General features: G+C 33.7%; 1 non-coding gene across 1 annotated transcript; it reads left to right on the top strand.

Moving 5' to 3' along the window:
* Nucleotides 1–241: 241 nt before the first annotated feature.
* LOC141615863 (small nucleolar RNA R71) lies at nt 242–348 on the top strand. Its single transcript, XR_012530255.1, has one exon. It is a non-coding gene; the product is annotated as a small nucleolar RNA R71 (small nucleolar RNA).
* The last annotated feature ends 7,852 nt before the right edge of the window (nt 349–8,200 follow it).

Below are 8,200 nucleotides of genomic sequence, written 5' to 3'. Positions count from 1 at the left end.
GTCAATGTGAGCACTAAGTTGGGCACCCAATTGAGTGACACTATCCACCTCATGTCTTCCATTTCTAGTAGCCTTACGAGGTCTACTATATTGTGAGTTATGGATAGACATCTCTTCAATCTTGCCCCATGTTTCATTGTCGTCCACCTCGGTGAACATGCCATTTGATACCATATTTAGGATATTCCGGGAATCTTCATAAAGACCGTTCCAAAATTGTTGAACGAGAAACCACTCACTTAGTCCGTGGTGTGGACAAGAGCGGCAAATATCCTTGAATCTCTCCCAAGCTTCGTATAGGGATTCCTCATCACGTTGCTTGAACCCGGTGATTTGGGCTCTCAACATATTGGTCTTTTCCGGAGGGTAAAACTTTTTGTAGAAATCTAGAGCCAATTTCTTCCACGAATCGATACCAAGAGTTACTTTATCTAGGCCTTTCAACCATTGTTTCGCGGTACCGATTAAGGAAAAAAGAAATAGCACCCATCGAATTTGGTCTTGAGTTACACCGGTTTGAGAAATTGCATCACAATAATCACAAAAATCTCCATGTGAGAATGAGGGTCTTCACTAGGTATCCCCCCAAATTGGCTTCTTTCGACAAATTGGATAAATGAGGATTTGGCAATGAAATTACCGGTCAAATGTTGTGGTGTTGGAGTACCATTTGGAAGGTTCTCCTCGGTTGGTACGGAATGTGATGAAAATTTAGGCATTGTGGGTTGATTTTGTGGTTGTTTATTTATTGGGTTATCCTCTCCTTCTCTTTCAAAAGGGTTGATGAACTCAATATTATTTGGTTGAATGTCCACAATCTCACCAACACCTCTCAAAGTATTTCTAGCAAGTCTTCTATTGTTGGTCAAAGTTCTATCAATTTCAAGATCAATGGGTAATAAGTTACCTTGTGATCTCCTAGACATGCAAAATATCAAACAACTACAAAATAATTAGAACAAACCTTGAGTTATTTGACTTCCCCAAGGTAAAGAAAGACACAACGAAAACAATCAAAGAAAATCAAATCAAGTTAACACCGTCCCCGGCAACGGCGCCATTTTTGGTCGGTCAATTTCGATTTCGGTTACTTGTCGTTAGGAGTCACCTAGACCAAAACAATATTTATAACTTCACAAACTACTTTACTCTTATTAAAGAGGTAAGTAAGGGTCGTATCCCAAGGGACGGGTATTGATGTAGGATTTTCGATTGCAAATGGTTGTGTCTAAGGGTGTCACAAATTGGGTTGAGGTAGGAGATCAACTAAACTAGACAACAATGTAAATGAGTAATGAAAACAAGCAAGATGATTAAAATGAGATGTAAACAATTGATCATACAAACATGTTTCCTACTAGATGCAAGCAATTATTGTTATGATGGGATCGCGTTAGTGTATATCTTACAATCCCTAGGAAGGTTTGGGTTCCGAAGCCGAATCGATTAGATTTTACAACACCTAAAAGTCGACTTAATCCTCCCTATCCAACTATATGCATGGTCTAATGAGACTCGAGTTGGTTTATGTCTTACAAGTCTTATTAAAAAGGTAAGTGATGGGTAAAAAATGCAAGGATTCATAGGCTCGCATTTCATAAAACATACCATGTGCATGAGTTGAAATCATAACAAGCAAGCAAATTAATTATGAAAGCATATCAGATTACGCATGAATCAATCCCCGGTTTCCCCTAATTCCCCATTAACCCTAGTTAAGGTAACTACTCACTCATTATCAAGTTTAACATGCTAACAAGGTTGTCAGTCATACTAGCAAAGCAAAACATGATGAACAAATGAAGATGGTTAACAATAATTAAAAAGGATTAAGAGAGAATTATACCTATAAAGATGATTCCATATAATAAAGCAAAGAATAATAGAATTACTTGATGGTTGATGGAAAGTTGTCAATCCTACAAATAAACCCAAATGATCTTCTAATTACCCAAAATAAATGATGAACAATAGAGAAATTAAGGAAATATTAAGAAATGAAATTTGTATTAATTCTAAATTAAGAGTTGATTACAAGACTAAGAGAGTATTAGGACTTGATTAAGATAAGATTAACATGACATCCTAATCTAGGCAGTACAATGGGGTATTTATACTAGAGATTAGGTACAAAGATTAGGGTTACTAAGGGCTTAAATGACTATTAAGACCCTTAAGAAAAGTTAAGGAAGTGCTCCTCTCCAAGGAGATGCTCATCTCCGTTTTGGTAGTCTCCAAGGAATATGCTCGTCCCGAGCGTCTAGGCAGTAGAGTTGGTTCTGCATGAGGATTCGAGCGGATTATTGGAGGAGACGCTCGGATTCTTTGGCCTCAAGACGAGCGTCTTGGCATCAGGACGCTCAGATTGTAGCAGGGAGACGCCCGTCCTGGGCAGGGAGATGTTCGGATAGCATGTCAGACACTTCTCTTCTTTTCTTTCCTCAACAATCCTCGGGGATCTTGTTGGGGATGCAAGGATCCTTTCATCATTGCCCAATCTACTTTATTTTCTACATAGGCCTTCTAGCATTGTCTTCCCATTGATGCTTGGTCATTGAATTCGGTCAATTTAGCTCCATTTTGGCATGAAAATGCAGGGTTTGTACTCCATTCCTACCAAGGGATCAAAACCTCAAAGAATATGCAAAACGAGGAACGGAAGATCGTAAATGACGCAATTATGCACTAAAAAGAGTAGGAACGAGGCTAATTCGGGGACTAAATATGCTCAAATATGAGTCACATCAATTACTATTTTCATCAAGTAACTCTAACAAAAATTAATGGATTAATTAGCTCCTACCAAGGGGATAGAATAATACACTGATGCATAAAAAACAAATTTATGAATATATAATCCAATGTTGAAATCACTATACATATTTCAATTAATTAAATCGGTTTATGAAAAAAATAATCAAATATATTCCAAAAGAAATTAATCACATAAGTTAATCCGGAAAATTATATTATCAATTAAATTTTAAAGCAGAAAATGAATTAAAAATACTGATTTTGGGGAGAGGTGTGTTTGAATTAGGGTTTGTATAAATTGTATGAGATAGAGGAAGGTTTTTTGGTAAGTATTTTTATCGGAAATTTTCCTTGGTACCCTCGAATGAACTTTGGCAGATTACATATGGTACCCCTCAAATTACCTTTCTACATAAGGTACCCATTAGTTTGACTTTTTCCTTCCCAAAATGCCCATTGACAAACGACGGTTAAGTTTTCTTAACGTCGGTTAGGTTTTCTGTTTTTTGTGGGAAAGTTAGTTTGAATTGTATACTTTTTGCCCATGGTACCCATGTGTTTCAAAATTTTGCCCAATATACCCAATTTCTAGAACAGAACAAAAATAACGGGTATATTGATGTAACCGTTGGAATCTCTTGCTTTAAAAGTCAAATCTCCTTCATTTACAATTAAAATAAGTATCAATACATAATGTCTTATACATCTAATGCAAGTTCTTATTCAAGAGGAATTCAAGTAGAAAACAAATAATTCCCACGATGCAATAAAAGATCAAACATAAGGTCCTCGGGGCATACTGCAGCAACTCCAATGAAGCTATATTACAAGTGTGATGATTGTGGTGGGTTTCAATGGTGCCAAGCTAAAATAGTAGAAGGCAATCAACATGAAGAAGAAGAAGAACAACAACAAATGCATAATCTGTTGGGAAATGTGTCCTCAACAATAGTGCGATCACATGATTTAAATATCATTATTAAATCTCATTTTAAAGAATACAATTGGGAAGTATTTATACTGTCAACTGGTCAACATATATCGGTAATGATTGGTGACTAGAGTTTGACATTACTTGTCACGACGGTGGTGATCGTTGACCCCTAGGTCATACCTATAGGGCAACACTCTTAATTGATTATTTAATTAATCGTATAACGTTACGAGTTAATTAAATTACTTGAAAATTGACGGACGATTTTGGAAGTAAAATTTACGTATCATATTGAAATGTGATTAAATGAGATACGGTCTGAGTAATCGAATTGTTTCATTACTCGGATGAAATTATTGTTTAAGGAAACAATCGGAATTGAATGAATTTTTGTAAATACGATTTATAAAGTGGTAAAATATTTTGGCACAAGTAATTATGAAATTACTAAATCAATTTTTTTATGTGACGTATTTTTATTAATACGTTGATTTTTAATATGTTAAAAATACATAAAAAATATATGTGACATATGATATGTAACATATAGACAATTGACAAAAATAATATGGAATCCATATTATGTAAAGTGCCGAAAATTGGAGGAGTTTTAGCTACATATTGTGTTTATATTATAATTAGTAAACATAATGATTACTAATAAGAGTAGGCATGCAACCCTAGTGTGCATTGTTAAGACAAACAAGGGCATGCATTGGGTGGGTGTTCTTCCCTCCTCTTCTCCTCCTACCCGGTTTTCCAAGAGAGCAAGGCAAGAGTTTTGTCTTATTTTTCTACATACACTACTTTGATTTAGTTAGTGTATCATTCTATTATTCCATCATCCAAAAATAAGATATCTAGAGAGATAAAAAGCTCTCTTCTTCTCCCTCCACAAAACCGAAAATAATCAAGTGTTTACATTATTTTTGGGTCAATTTTCTACTTGATTAATATTATACTAGTATTTGTAATATTAATTAAAATTAAGAGGAGCCTTGGGTATAAAGCTTAGGGAGAGATCTTATACTTAGATCTTGTTCATCCATAAGGAAAAGCTCAAGATCAAAAGAGAAAGGTGATCTCTTTTGTGCCTTTAAATCCGAAATCAACAATGTAAGGACATGATTTCTGTTCTATTATATTATTTGTTTGCATGCATAAAATCCGTTTTAATTTTATGACAAATTAATTTAGACATATTTGAGTATGTTAGTATGTATATGAATCTACATTTCCTTCAATCGGTATCAAGAGCCACGGTTGTTTGCATGCAAATTGGTTAAAAGTTTTTCCGAGTTATAAGAATAACAAATAAAACTTGTAAAATTTGTGTTATTATGATATATCACGAAATTATTACATGCATGTTAATATTTATGGTCCTAAAATGTTTTAGGATATTTTGGTTAATTTTTCGGATTTTTATTGTTCATAATTTACAATAATGGCATTTAAATATGATTTTATGAGTAAAAATGTCATTTTTGGTCTACAATTAGCTATACTTCGAATTTTCACTTGGTTTTTGGATATGTTGTCACATATATTATTTTGAGATAACCTGTAAATTTTCATAATTTTTGGACTTGGTATGCTCGAAAAATGAATTTCTCATTATTAAATTCGGATTTGAGTGAAAAATAGGTTAATATGAGTTAAATTTCGAATCTGGTCATAGAAAATTAATATGTTGTCACATGCAATTTTAAAAGATGTGTGTAAAATAATTGGCTATAAAGAAGTCTTGTTGCATGATTTATGAATTTTTGAAGAAAAATAGCATAAATAGTGACATTATTAGTGAAAATTAATAAAACATAATCTATGACTTAGGAAAAACGTCTAATGTTGCATTTTATTATCTCTTTCAGATCTAAAATTGAAAAGTTAGTGAAAATAATTTTTCCATGTTTTTTATGATTATTTTATTAAAAATCGATAAACCGCAACATTGTTTTTCCGGTAAATTTTCGAAATTTTTAACCTAAGATTTTGAACATTATGAGTGTCATGGAATTTTTCCAGAATGTTCATGAGTTTAAATTTCAAATTTTGAATTTATTTGTAATTTTGTGATTTATTTGAAGTTTAATAGCTTATTTTTGTAATTTTTGGTCCATTTATGAACAATTTTATAAAATATGGGTTAATTATGGTCAAATTATTAGTGAAGACTAAATTTTGAGTCCTAAGAGGTTAGGATAATTAATTTATGCATAAATATGATTTTATGTATTTTTGTGATTATAAAATGTTGAAATCACGTAAATCCGTAAAAACCGAGTAATATACGATATTGGCTAATTAAAAGGCGATTTAGCATAAAAATTGAGCATGTTCATACATATTATAATGCTGAATTTTCTTTATGATTGTCATAATTTTAATTTATGTAATTTTTGAATTATGTAATTTTACTTAGTATGGCCTTAGATTTTAATTGGTATTTCCCGAAATGTATGGGAATATCGATTCGGTTGTAATTTTTATTGTGATCTCGTATCACCGTTTTGTAATTTAATAGATTTATTTTATTTTAGTTACAAATGTATAATAGGAAATTATGTAATTTATTATGTAATTTTATTCATTCCGGAGTTCCCAAAGACGGATTTCTTCAAGAATGGCGATACATAAAGACGGTGTTACCTCGAGATGCGTGTCACAACCGAAGTTCAAGGGACCAATGGAGTTGGTTTCCGAATATGTAATAGTTAAATAGTTTTTCTATTTTAGGAAAGGCCATACTAGGATTTATTTATCTTTATGCTTGCATTTTATTTTATGTCACATGCATCGCTAAATCGCCATAACTAAACATGCATTGTCTTATCGAGTTTATCGACCGTGTCAATTAGAATTATCGTAGTTCACCGCTTTAGTTCACATAAAACGTGATAGATAATAAATTGACATGACCTCTCGCTAAAACAATTAATTGAGACATAGCCTTACCAAATAGTAGAAACCATGAAAACCTATTTCGCGAGGGAGTGCACTCGGCTACCCCGGGGTACAAACCTTGTTACGTAGGGGAAGTGGGTGATAAATGTCTAATCCACCAAATTCATGTTGATGAGGGTTTCATCGGCTACCCCGTGCCTAAGTAGATGTGGTTTTGGATAATGGACACATTTATTCGAAATTTGGATTGAACTCAACAAAAGTAATTGATAAGGGTTTCATCGGCTACCCCGTGCCCTTGTTGATGTGTTTTGGGCTATAGATAAACATTAGAGTAATTTTATCGACCAAGAGTTCTAAAAGTAGAATCGATTAAACGTTAATCCACCGAGTTATATTGATGAAGGTTTCATCGGCTACCCCGTGCCTAAATTGATATGAATTTGGGTCTTGGAATCATTTATTATAGTTGGGTAGAGGTCACTATATAAATGTTCATATCTTGTTAATATTTTACAAGTATGATTTTAAAAAGACAAATGTTAATATTTCCTTTTCCTCCATATTTGTAGTTCTAAAACAATGAATCCATCAAATGCTACCGCACCAATTACTATTGAATCTTACCACAATGTTCTTGACGACATTTGCTCCAACAACGATTTCGATACAACTAGAGAACTTCATTTCGGGATAGGTTCGGATGGAAACCTTAACTTCATCACTTCTTCTAAACCACCCACTACTACTAGACCTCGTGTGAGTCCGTCTCAGGAAGACTACCTCATACGATCTATAGGGTCTTTGTCTCTGGAAGATAAAGATGCCAAAGCTAGTGGGAGCTCTAGCAATCAAGTTCTTGCGTCAAAGGGAAAGAGGTTCAAGAAGAAAGGAAAGAAAGTCAAAAACTTCAAGCAAGTTAATGATGAGTGCCATTATTGCTATGGCATGGGACATTGGCTTAGGAATTGCCCTATGTATTTGCGAAATATAAGGGAAGGACTCATTACTCCAAAAGGTACAATTCCTAAAGAAATTTATGTTATTGATATAAATTATACTTCCACTACGACATGGGTACTAGATACCGGTTGTGGTTCTCACCTTTGTAATCATTTACAGGGTTTAAGAGATGTGGAGAGGCTTAGCAAGGGAGATGTGGATCTACGCCTTGGAAATGGAGCTCGGGTAGCGGCCGAATCCAAGGGAACTTATGTTTTAGCTTTGCCTAATGGATTTGAGTTGTATTTGCATAATTGTTTTTATGTACCTACGCTCTCTAAAAACATTATTTCAATCGCCATGCTAGACATGGACGGTTTTTGTTTTGTCATTAAGAACAATCGTTGTACTATTTCTAGGAATGATTTGGTTATTGGCCAAGCTTCTTCCATTAATGGCATTTACATTTTAGAGACCTCAAATCCAACGAATGATATTTATAACATTCAATCAAAGAAACTCAAATCAAGTGACCCAAGTGAAGCGTTCATTTTGCATTGTCGATTAGGTCACATAAACGAGAATCGCATCAAAAGATTAATTTCAACTAATGTGATTACACCATTTGATTATCAATCATTTGGTACATGCGAATATTGCCTA

The sequence above is a fragment of the Silene latifolia genome, chromosome 11 (assembly GCF_048544455.1).
Source record: "Silene latifolia isolate original U9 population chromosome 11, ASM4854445v1, whole genome shotgun sequence".
Taxonomy (NCBI): Eukaryota; Viridiplantae; Streptophyta; class Magnoliopsida; order Caryophyllales; family Caryophyllaceae; genus Silene; species Silene latifolia.
This window is presented reverse-complemented; position numbering and strand designations above follow the sequence as displayed.